The sequence below is a fragment of the Poecile atricapillus genome, chromosome 32, assembly GCF_030490865.1.
Source record: "Poecile atricapillus isolate bPoeAtr1 chromosome 32, bPoeAtr1.hap1, whole genome shotgun sequence".
Lineage (NCBI taxonomy): Eukaryota > Metazoa > Chordata > Aves > Passeriformes > Paridae > Poecile > Poecile atricapillus.
In genome coordinates this window covers 3,071,247-3,087,646 of record NC_081280.1, presented here as the reverse complement: position 1 = coordinate 3,087,646, position 16,400 = coordinate 3,071,247, and positions in this window count along the sequence as shown.

Here is a 16,400-nt window from a genome sequence, read left to right as displayed (position 1 = left end):
GATTGATGAGAGAGAGGCAGTTTTCTCTTGTTTGGACTTGGTTCTTGTTGGGGGTTAGCTGTCCTTTTTTTTGTTCTGGCCTCCCCGTGGAATTTTTACCCATGAGCTGGGGAGACAACCTAACTGTGGGTATTTAGTGGGTGATTGATAAAGGACAAAGAGTGGCCGGGCCCAGGGGGGGAAGGGGGCAGGAAAGGATGGTGGGGACAGTTTTTGGCTGGCTTTCTTTGGCTTTGGGGAAAGACATTCGCTTGCTGGGTCGCAGAGCTGCTGCGGTTGGGAGAAGGGAATTTCGCCATCACCCAGACGGAGCTGCTGCTGCTTCTCCTTCTTCCCTCTTCATTGGTGGCCTCGCACCCCCTGTCCTGCCGGGACGTGTGGCAGTGCCAGGCACCGCCGTGGAGCTGCTGATCCACCTCATCCACCAGCCCACGATCTCAGCTCATCCCTGCTATTCCACCTCATCCACCAGCCCAGGATCTCAGCTCATCCCTGCTGTTCCACCTCATCCACCAGCCCAGGATCTCAGCTCATCCCTGCTGTTCCACCTCATCCACCAGCCCAGGATCTCAGCTCATCCCTGCTGTTCCACCTCATCCACCAGCCCAGGATCTCAGCTCATCCCTGCTGTTCCACCTCATCCACCAGCCCAGGATCTCAGCTCATCCCTGCTGTTCCACCTCATCCACCAGCCCAGGATCTCAGCTCATCCCTGCTGTTCCAGCCGAGTGTTCCTCAGAGCCCCGCAGGAGCACCGGGACTGCCCGCCCGAGGGGTTTGTGAAAACAAAGCCTCTCCTCCATCCCGTCTCAGCACGGGGTCCTTGGTTCTGTTTTCTTGTTAATGCTGTAGTTATTGTTGTTTGTTTGCCTGGTTATACTAGTAAAGAACTCTTATTCCTATCCCCAGATCTCTGCCTGAAGGCCCCTTGATTTCAAAATTATAATAATTCGCAGGGAGGGGGTCTACATTCTTTCTTTCCAAGGGAGGCTCCTGCTCTCCCTAGCAGACACCTGTCTTCTAGAACCAAGACACCTTTACAAATCCTGGGGCTGGGATTGGATCCAGCCACTCCCAGAACTCCTCTCACAGAAGGAGTTTAGAAATCCTGGGGCTCCTGTCTTGGGGGATGTGAAAAACGAGGTTCACATAATTTTTATAGAATTTAAAAATTTAATAAAAAAACAATTAGGAGAAAAAATAAGTAAAGTATACAGATATGGCCGGGTGTCTCTGCATTCAGCCAAGAGAGCACACCTCACTAACAAAGGATTGTCCCTTAAAAACAGAACCCTACTACATATCCATAAATTCTCATACATATTCAGACATTCTTCTTAGGATCTTTGGTGTTCTTCTGTTTAGTTTTCTCTTGCTCCCTTCCCAATAGATCAATCCTCTTGAAGCCATTGAGATTTACACTCTCTGATACCAGGAATGCAATAAATTCCTCCCCCCAGAGTTCTGGTCACTGCTGTCTTCATCTGGATAAGAGAGTTTACAAATGCAGGAGTCTCTAGCTATTTTTTTTTTCCTCAGTCTTTGGGTTATACAAACAAAAGCAGTTTTTATTTTAATACTATGGCATAACCTAACATATATGTATTATACTACTATTTCTAAATTTCATCAATAATAGAAATAAAGAAAACTAGATTAATACAACAAAATTTCTCATTCTTATACACATAACATTCATTTTAATATTTGCAAAAAGCCAACAATATAAAATGTATCTATAACAAAACCCCCCTTTTTCTTTTAATGAATCATTTGGCTTGAGCAATATTTCTTGCCTTCTAGCCTTTATTATTTGCTCATTTTTTTCCCAAATTAATCTTGCTTCTTCAAGAGGATCTTCTATGTTGTTCTGTTTCTTTAACACCATAATTTTTTGTGCCGCTCTAGATGTAGTTAAGTTTGGATCTATAGGCATTGTTATCACTTGCATACTCTGAACTACTCTGGTGATTAGCTGAATAAAGCAGGGGATTAAACAAGGAAGAAATATCAAGCCAGTTGTAGCACACAAAAGGAAGAAGCCTAACTTTTTCCACCATTCTATTCCCAATAGATTATCCCACCAACTGCTTTTTAGCATTGGGTCCCATTTTTGAACTGGTACATGTGCTATTTTTCTGGTATCATTGACTATATCCAGAACGGCATCCCCGTTGTCATCTATTTTTAAACAACAATCTGATGTATTAAATTTCCCACAAACACCCCCTTCTTCAGCTAACAAATAGTCTAAAGCCAACCTATTCTGATATATTGCAGCTCTGGCTTGACGTTGCTGAGTGGATATTAATTCTATTACTCGAGCAGTTTTATTTGTTATTACTTCTACAACTGCCTGGAGTCTTATGATGCGATTTAGCATATAAATTGGGGTTCGGTATCCCCAACTCCCATCTTGTGCCCAGGTGGCTGGCCCATAGGTTTCCAATATGCGCTCAGGGGGCCATTTCTCATCTCCCCATTTTTGAAATCCTCCAATCTCCTCCCTTTTGCTTCTTTTTAGGTCCTCATATACTGGCACTCCTAGTTTGTCTCCATTTGGTCCTGGCAGAAGAAAAAATCCTGGCTGTATAATTCCCAAAGTACAACTCCTTTTCCATCGTGGGGGGAGTTTTGGGTATGCTCTTTTTCCACATATCCAAAATAAGCCATCTGGTGCTTTCCAAAAATCAATTTTCTGTTGATTTAAGTTCTCCCAGAGTTTGGAAATTTCAGGTATACTCAGGGAAGGATTCTTGCCTTTATCCTTACATTGAAACAGTTTAGTTTCATTATTATATATGCAATCTCCTTCCTTTGTTTTTCTGGGAGCCCAGTACCAAGTTGGTTCATCTGGGATCCACCATGTGGAAGTTCCATTACTAACTTTATATCTCTTACAGGGAGTATTTCCTACTTCATTAAGGAAATTCCTCCCCGTGCGCCAGAGACATTCTTCTCCTATCACTGTTGAGCTTAAAATCCACCCTTCAGGGTGGTTTTCTCTCTTTGTAATTGTCTGGTTCCATTTTAGGAGTTCAGTTGGACCTAAGCTGCTGCCTTTCCATGGCCATTCTTCTGATGTCAAAGCCCCTCCACATACCCAACAGTTAGTGATGTTAAGTTCCTTACTGATTCTCTCTCCTAACTCCACAAACTGCTTTTTTCCCAGTCTTGAGATATCTATTTCTTTTTCTAATTGTTGTTCCAGTTTTGTATACAAATCTTGAAGTGAAACTGACACAGGATTAGATTGCTGTGCTGGTTTTGCCTTTTTGCTTATCAGTTGTTCTTATACTAAATCTTGGGTTTTGCTCCCAATAATATATGTAAAACAAATCCATCTCTCCCCTTTTGGACATTCACTTCCTAACCTATTACCACTTGCTCCCAAATTTTCTGTAACCCAATATTTTTTCCCATTATGCATACAGTTACCTAGTTTGGATGGGTTATAACAGTGACTGTTGATATGGGTATGAGTGACAAAAAAGGAACCTCGGTGTCTTTGCATGTACAGATTTCGGTAGCATTTATGGCATGTGTTTGCTGGTATTCCAAAAGAGAAAAGACAAAAAATGAGTGACAAAAAAAGGAGTAACAGAGGTCTGGTTTGGCTTGTATTCCCACCTCCCATGCCTATGGGGTTGCTACCCATAGCAGGTGTATTGTATCTTCTTGGTGGCGACTACAGCGGCCAAGCCGGTCTTGCCCTCTATTTCCTTATCAACTCCTTTTTGTCAGTTTCCAGGCAAATAGCTTTTGGCACTTCTTAATTGTAATTTCCCACTTTTCCTCAGGTATTTCCCACTCAACAGGCTCTAATAATTCCCATCCACAAAGCAAACTTATTATTTCAGTTGTTCTTAATTCAGTCTGGAGAGAGGATCAATTTAGGACTCTACATTTCATGCAAAGAGAAAGACAATTGTGTGTACTACAATACCAATTTTCCTTACAATTTAAATACATTTAATTCAGCTAGCATGTCTTGTACTAGGATGTTTGAGACAGGGTATATGGTATGGCACTGATGGGAGTTGTAATTCTCCCTCCTCTTTGTATAAGTCACAGGCAAGAGCCAGAACTTGGGAATTTCTTAATTTGAAACAGTGTGGATCCCCCTGTTTGAGGTGGGAGTATTCCTTCCCAAGGTGGGTACCTGAGATGTTTTGAAGCTTGTCCAGGCAGCACTTGAAACCACTGGTATAAGCCTGGCCTTCCTTCCCAGGTAGGTGCTATTCTCTGTACATTCCTTGGATCATGTGGATTTTCCCAGTTCATTACCACCCAGTCCCCGCTTTAGAGTCAATTTGGTGTCACCTGGTTCAGAAGTTACAATCCACTCCTCAGGTTTCTTCACAGGTCCTTTGATTCTGCTGGCGTGGATCCACCCTCGTTCCCTGCTCCGGATTGCAGCCTCCGTTGTCAGCAGTACCTGAAAAGGACCTTCCCATTGTGGAGTTAAGGATTGTTCTTTCCATGTTTTTACCAATACCCATTCCCCTGGATGGATATCATGAATTTTAAAGTCTAAAGGTGTGGTTTGAGGGATTATCCCTTTTAACCACAAATTTTCAAGGGTTTTTGCAATTGTTTTCACATATTCTTTGATACTTGTCTCCCCGACTTCATAGGTAGCAGTTTCATGTTGGGTGGTCAGAAAGGGTAACCCAAACATCATCTCATAGGGTGACACTCCTAAATCTGATCGAGGTTGTGTTCGAACCCTCAGTAAAGCCAGAGGTAGGCATTTTACCCATGACATTTGTGTTTCGATTATTAATTTTGTTAAAGTTCTCTTTAGAGTTTGATTCATTCTTTCTACCCGACCTGAACCTGGGGATGCCATGGGGTATGTAGTTCCCATTTTATTCCTAAGGCTTGAGTTATTTGCTGCAAGACTTTTGATGTGAAATGTGTTCCTCTGTCTGAGTCTATTCTATTAACCATCCCGTATCTGGGAATGATTTGTTCTAAAAGGGTTTTACATACCACATTGGCTGTGGCCTTGACAGTAGGAATTGCTTCCACCCAATGGGTTAGATGATCTGTTATGACTAATAAAAATTTCCATCTTTGTACCTGGGGAAGTTCAGTGAAGTCAACTTGGATACTTTGAAATGGTCGGAGGGCTAACTCACGGCCTCCAAATGCCGTCTGTCTCATTACCTTTTTATTCACTTTCTGGCAAGTTATGCATCTTTCAGTTACTTGTTTTGCCACTCCAAAAATCCCAATACACCCATAATTCCTTAAAAAGTGATCACACAAAGCTTGAGTGCCCCAATGAGTTTTTTGATGCATATCTTCTAGTATTTTTCTAGTAAGTGACTTATTAAGTGACTGTCTTCCATCAGGGAGCCTCCATTTTCCACTCTCATCCTGTTTTCCCCCTATCTTGTTTAACTGCTTTTCTTCTGCTTCACTGAATTTGGGAATTGTCAATTTTTCCATGTCCGGACTTAGAATTAACAGAACTCTTTTGATCCCATGTTCTGCTGCATCTTTAGCTTCTTGATCTGCCAAATTATTTCCTCTTATTTCTGAGGTCATTCCCTTTTGGTGACCCCTAACATGTACTATTGCTATCTCTTCAGGCAGTTTTAATGCTTCTAAAACTTCTAAAATGAGTCCTTCATGTATCCATCCTTTCCCCTTTGAATTTAGTAATCCTCTTTCCTCCCAGATTTTTCCAAAAGTATGTACCACTCCGAAGGCATACCTTGAATCAGTGTAGATGGTTCCCTTTTTATGTGCTAAATGTTCTAGTGCTCTTTTTAGAGCATATAATTCACAAGTTTGAGCTGACCAATTTGAGGGTAATTTTCCTTTCTCAACAGTTTGCATGTTTCTCCCATCAACTGCTGCATAACCTGACATCCTTTTCCCATGTAAACACCTGGAAGAGCCATCTACATATATTATTTCCCCTTCTGAGAGAGCTTGTTCTTCAAGATCTTCCCGAACCTTAGGCTGATATTGGATAATTTCCAAACAATTATGAGCTAAGTCACTTTTTGGTTCTCCATACAAAAATTGAGCTGGGTTTAAACTTTTACTTACTTCTAGTGTCAAATCATCACTGTCTATTAGGATTGCTTCATATTTTAACATTCTAGAATCTGATAACCATTTCTCAGCTTTCTGGTTTAGCACATTTCGGACTGCATGAGGTGTGTACACAATTAGTTTGCTTCCAAAAGTAAGTTTACGGCTCTCTTCTACTGGGATTGCAGTAGCTGCTACAGATTGAATACATACTGGCCAGCCATGACTCACTGGGTCCAGCATTTTTGACAAATATGCTACTGGTTTTTTTACTCCCCCCCACTCCTGGGCTAAAACTCCATGAGCTACTCCACTTTCCACATTCACGTACAGATAAAAGGGTTTTTCTAATGATGGCAAGCTTAAAGCTGATACTGAGGCTAGTTTTAACTTTAATTCTTCTAATTTGCTATCATCTTCGTGGGTCCACTTTACTTCTTCACCTTCTACCAATTTCCCATATAAAAATTTTACTGCTTGTGTATAGCCTTCGATCCATAATCTACAATACCCCAATAATCCAAGCAATTTCCTAATCTCCCTTTTTGAAGTGGGGGGGGGGAGAGATAGAATTCCTGCAATCCTCTCAGGGTTTAGCTTTCGGCTACCCTTGCTTATTAAATGTCCGAGGTATTTTACTTCTGATTCTACAAATTGCAATTTACCTTTTGATACTCTTAGTCCTTTTTCCCCAAGGAAATTCAGAAGTTTTATAGTAGCCTCTTCACCTTCAGCTTCCCCTGATAACAAAAGATCATCAACATATTGGATAATTTGTATTCCTGGAGGAGTGGGTAAAGTTTGTAATACTGTTTCTAAAGCTTGCCCAAATAGGTTTGGAGATTCAGTAAACCCCTGTGGTAATTTTGTCCATCTCAGTTGTTGCTTTTTCCCTGTAGTGGGATCCTCCCATTCAAAAGCAAAGATATTTCGGCTTTCCTCAGCTAATGGACAAGCCCAAAAAGCATCTTTAAGATCTACCACACTGAACCACTGGTGCTGGGGTGGAACTTTGCTTAGGAGAGTGTAAGGATTTGGAACTACTGGGTAACGGGTCCGAGTTCTTTTGTTAACTTCCCGTAAGTCTTGTACTAATCTGTAATTCCCATCAGGTTTCTTTACTGGGAGAATAGGGGTATTATGAGGGGACATACAGGGTTCTAATGTCCCATCTTTTATTAGTCCTTCTATCACTGGTTTTAAACCTTCTCTTCCTTCTAAGGATATGGGATACTGACGCACACGTATGGGGCATTCTTCTCTCTCAATCGTGACCCTTATGGGGTCAATATCCAGTCCTCCCCTATTTCCCTCCCCAGCCCAAACTTCCTTGTTTATTTTATCTTCATCCTCTAGGTTCAATTTTAGAACTTTGGCAGTCATTTTCCCTTCTTCAGGTATAACTCCTATTCCTAGCTTCACTTGTAAATCCCTCCCCAGTAAGTTGCTACCTGCTCCAGGGACTAATAAAACATTCCCCATCCAAATTTTAGTTTCTCCCTCAATCACCACGTCTTTGATGACTGGAACTGTGAAACATTCTCCTTTTGCCCCTGTTACTTTTACAGTTTCTTTACTTACATCACAACCTGTTGGAATCTGTAATAGACAGGTCCTCTCTGCCCCCGTGTCAACAACAAACTCCAATTCTTCCTCCTGGGGACCTACTTTTAAGGTTATCACAGGCTCCAGATGGTATTTGTCCCCAAGAAAATAGAGCCTATGACTCCCCTATTCTTCTTCTGGGCCTATTTCTTGGAAAATTTTCTGGTCCTTCAATAGGTGAGGACGTTCTCTCCTGTAGTGCCCTTTCACCCCACAGTGATAACAGGTGTTCTTAAAGCGCTCTTGGGATTCTATTTGTGCTGAGGTTTTTCCTTTTCCCTGCCCCTAAACCCTGGATGCCTAGGAGTAGTATTTAGAGGCTCCAAATTTCTCTGGAAACTAATTTCTCGCATAGCTGCTACCAGGATTTTTGCTTCTTCTTTAGCTTTTTCTTCATCTCATCTTACATAAACCTTTTGAGCTTCTTTTAATAAATCATTTAAAGGTTTGTCATGCCAGTTTTCTATTTTTTCCAGTTTTTTCCTAATGTCTGGCCAGGCATGGGTGACAAAATTAACTCTTAAAAGGGTTTGCCCTGCTATTGTCTCAGGATCTATCCCAGAATATTGTTTCATATCCCTCCGAAGTCTTTCTAACCATTCAGTTGGGGTCTCCTCCTTTCCTTGTTGTCCTTCAAATGCTTTTTTTGCATTTTTCCCTCGAGGTGCTGCCTCTTTTATTCCTTTGATTATCAGATTACAATAATCATTCATATTTCTTCGTCCTGCCTCATCATTTTGATTCCAATTGGGAGCTACCATTGGCATTTTCTGATCCCCTGGTGGTCCTTGCTGGTTTTCCTTTTCCCATATTTTCATTCCAGTGACCCTAATCATCTGTCTCTCCTCTTGGAAAAATAAAATTTTCATTATTGATTCCATTTCTTCCCAAGTAAATATGTTGGGACCTAAAAATTGGTCCAGTTGCTCTGCTGTACTTATAGGATCTTCTAGTAGTCCTTTTAGCTCCTTTTTAAAATCTCTGACTTCTGAGGAAGTCAAAGGGGCATTTACAAATCCCGTATTTCCCCCTCCCACTGTGACTTCTCGTAATGGGAATAAACTAGTAGCCTTTCTGTATTGTTTTGGGGAGGAGTCAGGGGAAACCCGCTTTTGAACTAAGTTTCCTGTATTTTGGTACGGTACCTCTCCGTTAAGGGAGAAATTCTTTAGGAGCGCTGCGTCCATGGCAGAGGTTGATGGGATGGTGAAGGCAGGGATCCGTCCCGCCGCTGAGTCCTCCAAGGGGGGCCGTAGGCAGGAACTGGTACCGGAACCACCGAGAGAGCGGAGTCTCTCGGCAGAAACCAAAGCGGGGCGTGGACAGTCTGCAGGTGTCTGCTGGGGCAGGAGCAGCGGTGCCCAGCGCAGCCGGCACGGACACAGCCACCGGGGCCGGGACGGCCGGGACAGCTGCGGGAGAAGTGTCCGGGGATGGGACAGCGGGGGTGCCCAGTGCGGGCACAGCAGCCGGGGCCGGGACGGCCGGGACAGCTGCGGGAGAAGTGTCCGGGGGTGGGACAGCGGGGGTGCCCAGTGCGAGCAAAGGAACCGGGGCCGGGACGGCCGGGACAGCTGCGGGGGAAGTGTCCGGGGGTGGGACAGCGGGGGTGCCCAGTGCGGGCACAGCAGCCGGGGCTGGGGCAGATGGAACCCCCGGCAGGGCCGGCGGGGCGGCCGCGAGCCACGCGGCTGCAGCCGGGGCAGGCGGGACCCCCAGCGGGACATCTGCAGCAGGCGGGGGCCAAGCAGGAGAGGAGGGGGGAACACTTCTAAAGGGTCCCAGCTTTTCTCTTTCCTTTTTTCTTCTTGTTTTGTCTTTGAGATTTCTGATATTTCTAGAATTTTTACTCTCTCAGAGTTTGTGTCCCCCAATATCCAGCATGCTGCATATTCTTTCTCCTCTGCATTAAACGGTTCTTTTGAATTTACAAACACGTTTAAAGCCTGACAAATCCAAGTTTCAAAAGAACCATATCCAGGCCAACAAACGTGGTCAGATCTTACTTCCTTGTTTGCCCATTCGATCATGCAAAAATTAATCACCTTTACTCTATCCTTTTTCCTTGTATTTGGGGTAATATCTCAATTAGCTAACATAACTCCCAAAGGGCTATCTTGGGATATTTCTTCTAGCAATTTCTTTTTACCTTTGTTTTTCCCCAAACCTGACTTACTGGTTTTCTGCCCCAGTTTTTTTTTTTTTTTTTAATCAATTTATTTCTACCAACCCAAACACTACCTTCTTCCCCACCTCTTCCCAGGCACCGAAAACCCTTTTTCTTAACAATACAATATTATACAGTACCATACAACACAATAAACTTTCCCCCCCCAAAAAAATAAAATTAAGCATAGATTCAACAACATTTTCCTTCCTCCATTTCCACCCGCTCTTTTTATTTCTTTGTCTCTTCTCTGCTCTTCCTGAAATTTTAAACTTTAAACAAAAAAAAACCCAAAACAGCTCACTATCACAAATGCTTACTCACAATCTCACCAAAAAATTGTCTCGGGGCTTAACAAAACAAAAGCTATAACTACAGGGTGCCCCCCCATTCCCCTTTAACTGCGACTAACACCAGCACCACTCTGCATTCTACTTGCACATCTGGCTTTAGAAAGAGCTCCCTGATAGCCTCACACCAGTCCTTAATCCCTCACCACAACACAAAAAACCTAATACAGTCCACTTCCTTCCAAACAAACCAAAATCAACTATTTAAAATAACAATTACACATTTACTTACTCACATTCGCTCACATCTATTTTACTCCCTCTCACTCATTTTTACTCAAAGCTAAACAACAATAAAATACTTTTTATTTTCAAGTTACTGATATCTTCCCATGGGTATTATAAGGCCTTGGATGTTTTAGGTTTCTTTGCTGTACCCCTCAATCCAGCTCTTTTAACCCCAGATGCTCCTGGCTGTACCCCTCAATCCAGCTCTGTTAACCCCGGATGCTCTTGGCTGTACCCCTCAATCCAGCACTGTTAACCCCGGATGCTCTTGGCTGTACCCCTCAATCCAGCACTGTGTTGGGGATCCCCGCTTTTATCCCGTTTTCCCAGTGGATTGTGCCAGGAAAACCCTCGGCTCCCTTTCCCGAGGGGCTCACCCCTCCCCTGAGACCCAGTCCCAGTGACCCCGCGGATATTTTGCAACCCCCGCTTTCCGCTCCCCCAAAGATTACTTACAATCCGTTTTCTTCTTTGGGTCTTCGTGCACAAGAATTATGGAGCAAATACCGCGGTTTAGGGAGCCTTTTCCCTTTCCTTTGCTTTATTTCTTCTCCTTCTTGCCCTCGGGGTATTTACCTGCAGCCACTGCTGACTCACACCAGGGGAAACGGAGCGGGGTCCGCTGAACTCAGCAGGGTGCGCGCTTTTTCCCACTCAGGATCCCTCGGTGCTCTTCAGAGGCGAGGTGTTTATCCCGGACAAAGAGCCCCCAATTGTGAAAAACAAGGTTCACATAATTTTTATAGAATTTAAAAGTTTAATAAAAAAAACAATTAGGAGAAAAAAATAAAGTATACAGATACGGCCGGGTGTCTCTGCATTCAGCCAAGAGAGCACACCTTACTAACAAAGGATTGTCCCTTAAAAACAGAACCCTACTACATATCCATAATTTCTCATACATATTCATACATTCTTCTTAGGCTCTTTGGTGTTCTTCTGTTTAGTTTTCTCTTGCCCCCATCCCAATAAATCAATCTTCTTGGCGCCATTGAGATTTACATTCTCTGATACCAGGAATGCAATAAATTCTTCCCCCAGAGCTCTGGTCACTGCTGTCTTCATCTGGATAAGATAGTTGACAAATGCAGGAGTTCTCTAGCTATTTTTTTTTTTTTTTTCAGTTTTTGGGTTATACAAACAAAGGCAGTTTTTATTTTAATACTATGCCATAACATAACATATATGTATTATACTACTATTTCTAAATTTCATCAATAACAGAAAAAAAGAAAACTATATTAATACAACAACATTTCTCATTCTTATACACATAACATTCATTTTAATATTTGCGAAAAGCCAACAATATAAAATGTATCTATAACACTAAGGACATCATCCACTCACACAGCAAGGCAAGTGAAGGGGAAAGTGCAATCTCTCTTTCCTGGAAGGTGTTCAGCTTTTAACAAACTAGTTTTGCTGAAGATGAGCCTAGGCAGTGGTGAGTTAGAGCATTTGATCAAACTCCCAGAGTATCCTCACATCTGTTTGGACACAATTTCTCTTTTTTTTTTCATTGTGAATGCTTTCTCCTGCCCCGCTGCCTCCTGCTTGGAGTTGTACGCGCAGCAGAGTCCCAGAGTTTTCTCAGCAGGCCTGTGCAGCGAGTTCTGAGCCAACGTGTGGCTCTGCTGCCATCCCAAATCTGCGCTTTCCTTGCCCAGCCTGAGCGCAAGTGGGGCATGTGCTGGGCGTGGCTGGAGATTTTCAGCACCAAAATCCTCCAGCGTCATGGCATTTCCATCTGCCCATTGCTTTGGAGAGCACAAATCACAAACCACCCATCTCAGCTGATAAATGTCATTGCTTGCAGATTGCTGCAGCCACACAGCTGAGCTACAAATACACATGAATCAATTTCAGTTGAAAAATGGCATTTATTACAAATTGCTACACCTGCGCTGACAATACACAACCATAAAAATCTCCATTAAGTTTAAAAAAAGTCATTTATTATATTAGCACAACAATGCCTTGTAAAAATATACAAATACCAACTAAAGTTAGCAAAAACTTATTGGTAAATTCTACAAGTCACTATAGACAAAGATTACTGAGGTGTTTAACAACTTATTACAGATTACTACAAGCTTACAGCCCATATAAAACTGAATACCTTTATCTATACATATATAACAATCTACAGATGGAAATACAGATTAAATAATACATATTTCATACAATATATATACATATTGATCTATAAAACAAAACTATTTAAAAAGATACAAATGCCAGTGTCCCAATCTAAATGTCCATAGAACTACGTAAGAATAAATCAGCCGCCCGATCTTCAAAGCCTCTCCCTCAGTGTTTTCCTCCCATGCAGAGCAGCTCTCCTGGACAGGGACAGCAGATGGGACATCTGGGAGGCAAAGGGAACAGCGAGTCAGTCCTGGGACCTTTCCCTTGGCAGCAGCTGCACTTCCAGCAGGGAAGCGAAAATCTCCGAGCCTCCCCAGGAGGGTTGGGAAGAACAAGCAGGCCGAGCGGGCCAGCGTGTGGCGAGCGCAGGCGCGGCGGGACTGTCCCGCATCTCCCGGCAGCCCGGCACAGCTCCCGGGCCCTGCCGGCACAGCTGCCTTGCCCAAGGACAGCCCCTGTGCCGGCCGGGGCAGCAGCGCTGAGCAGCCCCAGCACGGGCAGGGGCCGCTCCTGCCCGGCCGGGCAGCGCCCACGGACAAAGCCCACGCCACCCTCAGCCCTGCCCGGCCTCACCAGCCCTGGGGCCTCACCCAGGCTCTCGCGTGGCCCCAGCACATCCCTGCTCACTGCTCTTGCTCCAGGCCTTCAGCTTCTCCCTGCTGCCTCCTGGCAGTGTCTGCCTGTCCTAAAGCTCTTCAGCACAGCTGTGGTGGCAAAAGTGGAGGCTCTGGAATTGGTTGCAAGGCCTGGCAGAGCTGCAGTCCCTGAGCTCTGTGTGCTCCCTCCTGGCCCCCTCCATCCCCTCAGCCCCGCCGTCCTCTCGGCAAACCCCCAGCCCCCTCTTCAGTTTCTTCGGCCTCTCCCAGGCCTCTCCCCCCGCTCAGTCCCTTCTGAGCCGTTGTGTCCCCTCAGAGCCGGCACAGCCCTCAGCCCGTGCCTCTGTCACCTCAGTGCCACCATCGCCCTCTGCTCCCCCACAGCCCTCAGTGCCCCCAACACCTCAAGGTTTCCATCGTCCCTTCAGCATCAGCGCCTCCTCAGCCCCCTCAGTCTCACCGTCCTTCAGCAGCTCCTCACAGGACAGTGCCTGGGGCCACCGGCAGCTCCCACCGCTCCAGGGACAGCCAGGGCTGCAACTGCTGCTCCGCCTGGCCCGGCCCCAGCTCGGACCCAGCACAGGGGGACACAAGGGGCACAGCGGGAAAAACAAGAGATGAAAAAGGCAGCCAAGGGGGAAAGAAGCAAAAATGCAGCCTAGGCCTACACACCTCAATCTATGGACCTATATATCTATATAGCTCTAACTAAAGAACTATGCACATATAGAGATCTAACTATGTGCGCATCTAAATGTTACTCTCTACAGACAGAAATGCAAATTAGAAAATCTATAAGTGTAACTGTATACATAGAAATTAAATTCTATCACATCCATAACTATCTATACAAACTATACAGATATATAAATAGATACACCTATCAATACAACTATACAACTCTATCAATCTATACTTGTAACTATATAAATAAATCAAGATAAAATAAATAAATAAATCAAGATAAAAAATCTCTAACTATATCTATAAATAGAGGGATGCCACCTGCCCGATGGTCACAGGCTCTCCCTCTGATCCTTCTTCCCACGTAGGGCAGCCCTTCGGGCAAGGTAGATCAGATGGATATCTGGGAAGGAAAGGCAACTCTCAGTCAATGCTGGCCTCCGTGTAGCTTTCCCTTTGCAAGTAAACTGTCCTGCTAGCAAAGGCTGTAAAACATGGCCTGAAAGGCACACTCTCACTTGAGAATATGAAGCCTGCTCCATAAAGAACAGGGATCCTTCCAAGTTTTCCAGCCTTCTGAAGTTTTGAAGTACGCCAATCAATTCACAACACTCCCAGTGCAAATGGCACCCACGAGAGCTTGAAACACAGACAGTCCCAGCTCCCACAAAGAAGCCCAGCCTTGTTCTTTCTCTGGGCTGACGCAGAGATGTCAGTCCTCACTGCAGTGGCTGAAGCTGAAGGCTGCTGTGAGCTGTGAACCAATTGAGACACGCAGCTTGGTGACACAACTGCCACCAGCTCAGCTTTATTCCCGGCTCTCTTGCCACAGCAGAGGACTCGGTGTCAGAGCCTCTGGAAAAGCATGGAGGGGCAGGGCTCGGGGAGCTTGTGCCAGTGCAGGATTGGAACTAAAGGCACCAGGAAGCACCAACCCTGCTTGAGACAAGAACTCAACTCTTCTCATCTCCCTTCCTGTTAGAGGCAGGCTCAGAGCAGCTGTCTCCCATCACTCTAAAGCAGGCTGGGCTCACTCCTTACCAAGCTCCTCGGGCTCCTGGCAAACGTTCACACAGCTCCCGCCAGCAGGCAAAGCTCCCTCTGCTGCAGCCTTGTTCACAGCCTCCCCTCCTGAAGAGCCACGGGCAACACTAGGATTGACCTGAAAAGAAAAACACAAAGAAGGAAATGCAAAGATCAACCAATAGATTCTGCAGGGATACAATCAGAGCCTGCCAGATTTCCTTCTGTGCACCAACAAATTGCTTTGGAAAACTGGTATATACGCGGGAGTTTGCACAAGACAAAGGCTCCTCACGCTTGGCAATAAGATATGGGCAGTTCCAAAAAAATCCCCCTCCCCACCTCCAGTCTGCCCTTCCTCAAGAAGAAATCTACCCATGCAATGGCTCTGCATATGAAATGAAAGAAGAGAAATTCTTTGGCAAAGTTGTAGAAGAAGATGCAAAAAGGCCTGTGCCAATGCAGAAACTGAACACTCCAGGCCAGTCTGGGAAGAGACAAGACTTAAGAAAAAAGGGATTCCAAAGTCCAAGAGGGAATCTGTCAAACACAAGGACTAATGGGCCCTGATTGAACTGCTCTTCAACACAGGAGGAGCCCCTGGGCTTCAAGGAGTCCTTAACCATTTCATGTCCAGCACCAACCTTGTCCTTCTCACCAATCACACAAGTCATGGGGCCTCAAAACCAAGACATCTGCCCCCTGAAGACTCCACGGCTCACACACTTCATCCCTTCTTCCTAACAAGGAGCTCTGGGCCCCAGAGGCCTTCAACAGACCAAAACACTGACTTCTCCAACACGCTCCAAGAGCTGTCAAGGCTGACAAGGCTGTTGAGCGTGGGGATGACACTCAAGCCATGGAGTGGGCGCTAAGGATGGAGTCCTGCTAGCTCCTGGCACAGGGATGTGCTCTTCCCACCACAGCCTTAAGCACAACAGTCTCCTGCAGGCTGCAGCTTTGCAGGGACTGTCTGGCAACACACATCTCTTCTTTCCACAAGGTGACTGAGCTCTGGAACGTGGAGAGCAAGACTGGCCAGTTTGCCCAGCTGAGGATTTCCCAGCTGGAAACTGGACTGCAGGCAGCAGGTTCCTGAGAGGGCAAGACAGCTGCAGCTCCGGCCCATGCCCACACACAGCTCTGGGAATGCCTACACGCACAGCAGGGCTCACACAGCAGCAGCAGCAGCAGCTGCAGGAGCAGCTGCAGCCCAGCCCTTGCTTTGCCTTGGCCTTCCAGCCCAAGAGAGGCAGAGCCCACATCTGCTGCTGGCACCATCGCATGCCACTCCCACTCTGCCTTCAGTGGCAATTCTCCAAATGCTCTTCTCTTCTTTCCCATCAAACAAAGCCTGTTAGAACCCACCAAGCTTCCACTTCCTCCCCACAAATGCCCCTGCACCAGGGATTCTTCCCAGAAAAAGGAGCATTTAAACCTGGCAAACACCTCTCATCCTCACTTAAGGGCTATCTCCCTTTTTCATTCCCTCTTCCTTAGCAAATCTTGCTTGACCAAGCAAATCCTTCCGTGTCCATTCACAGC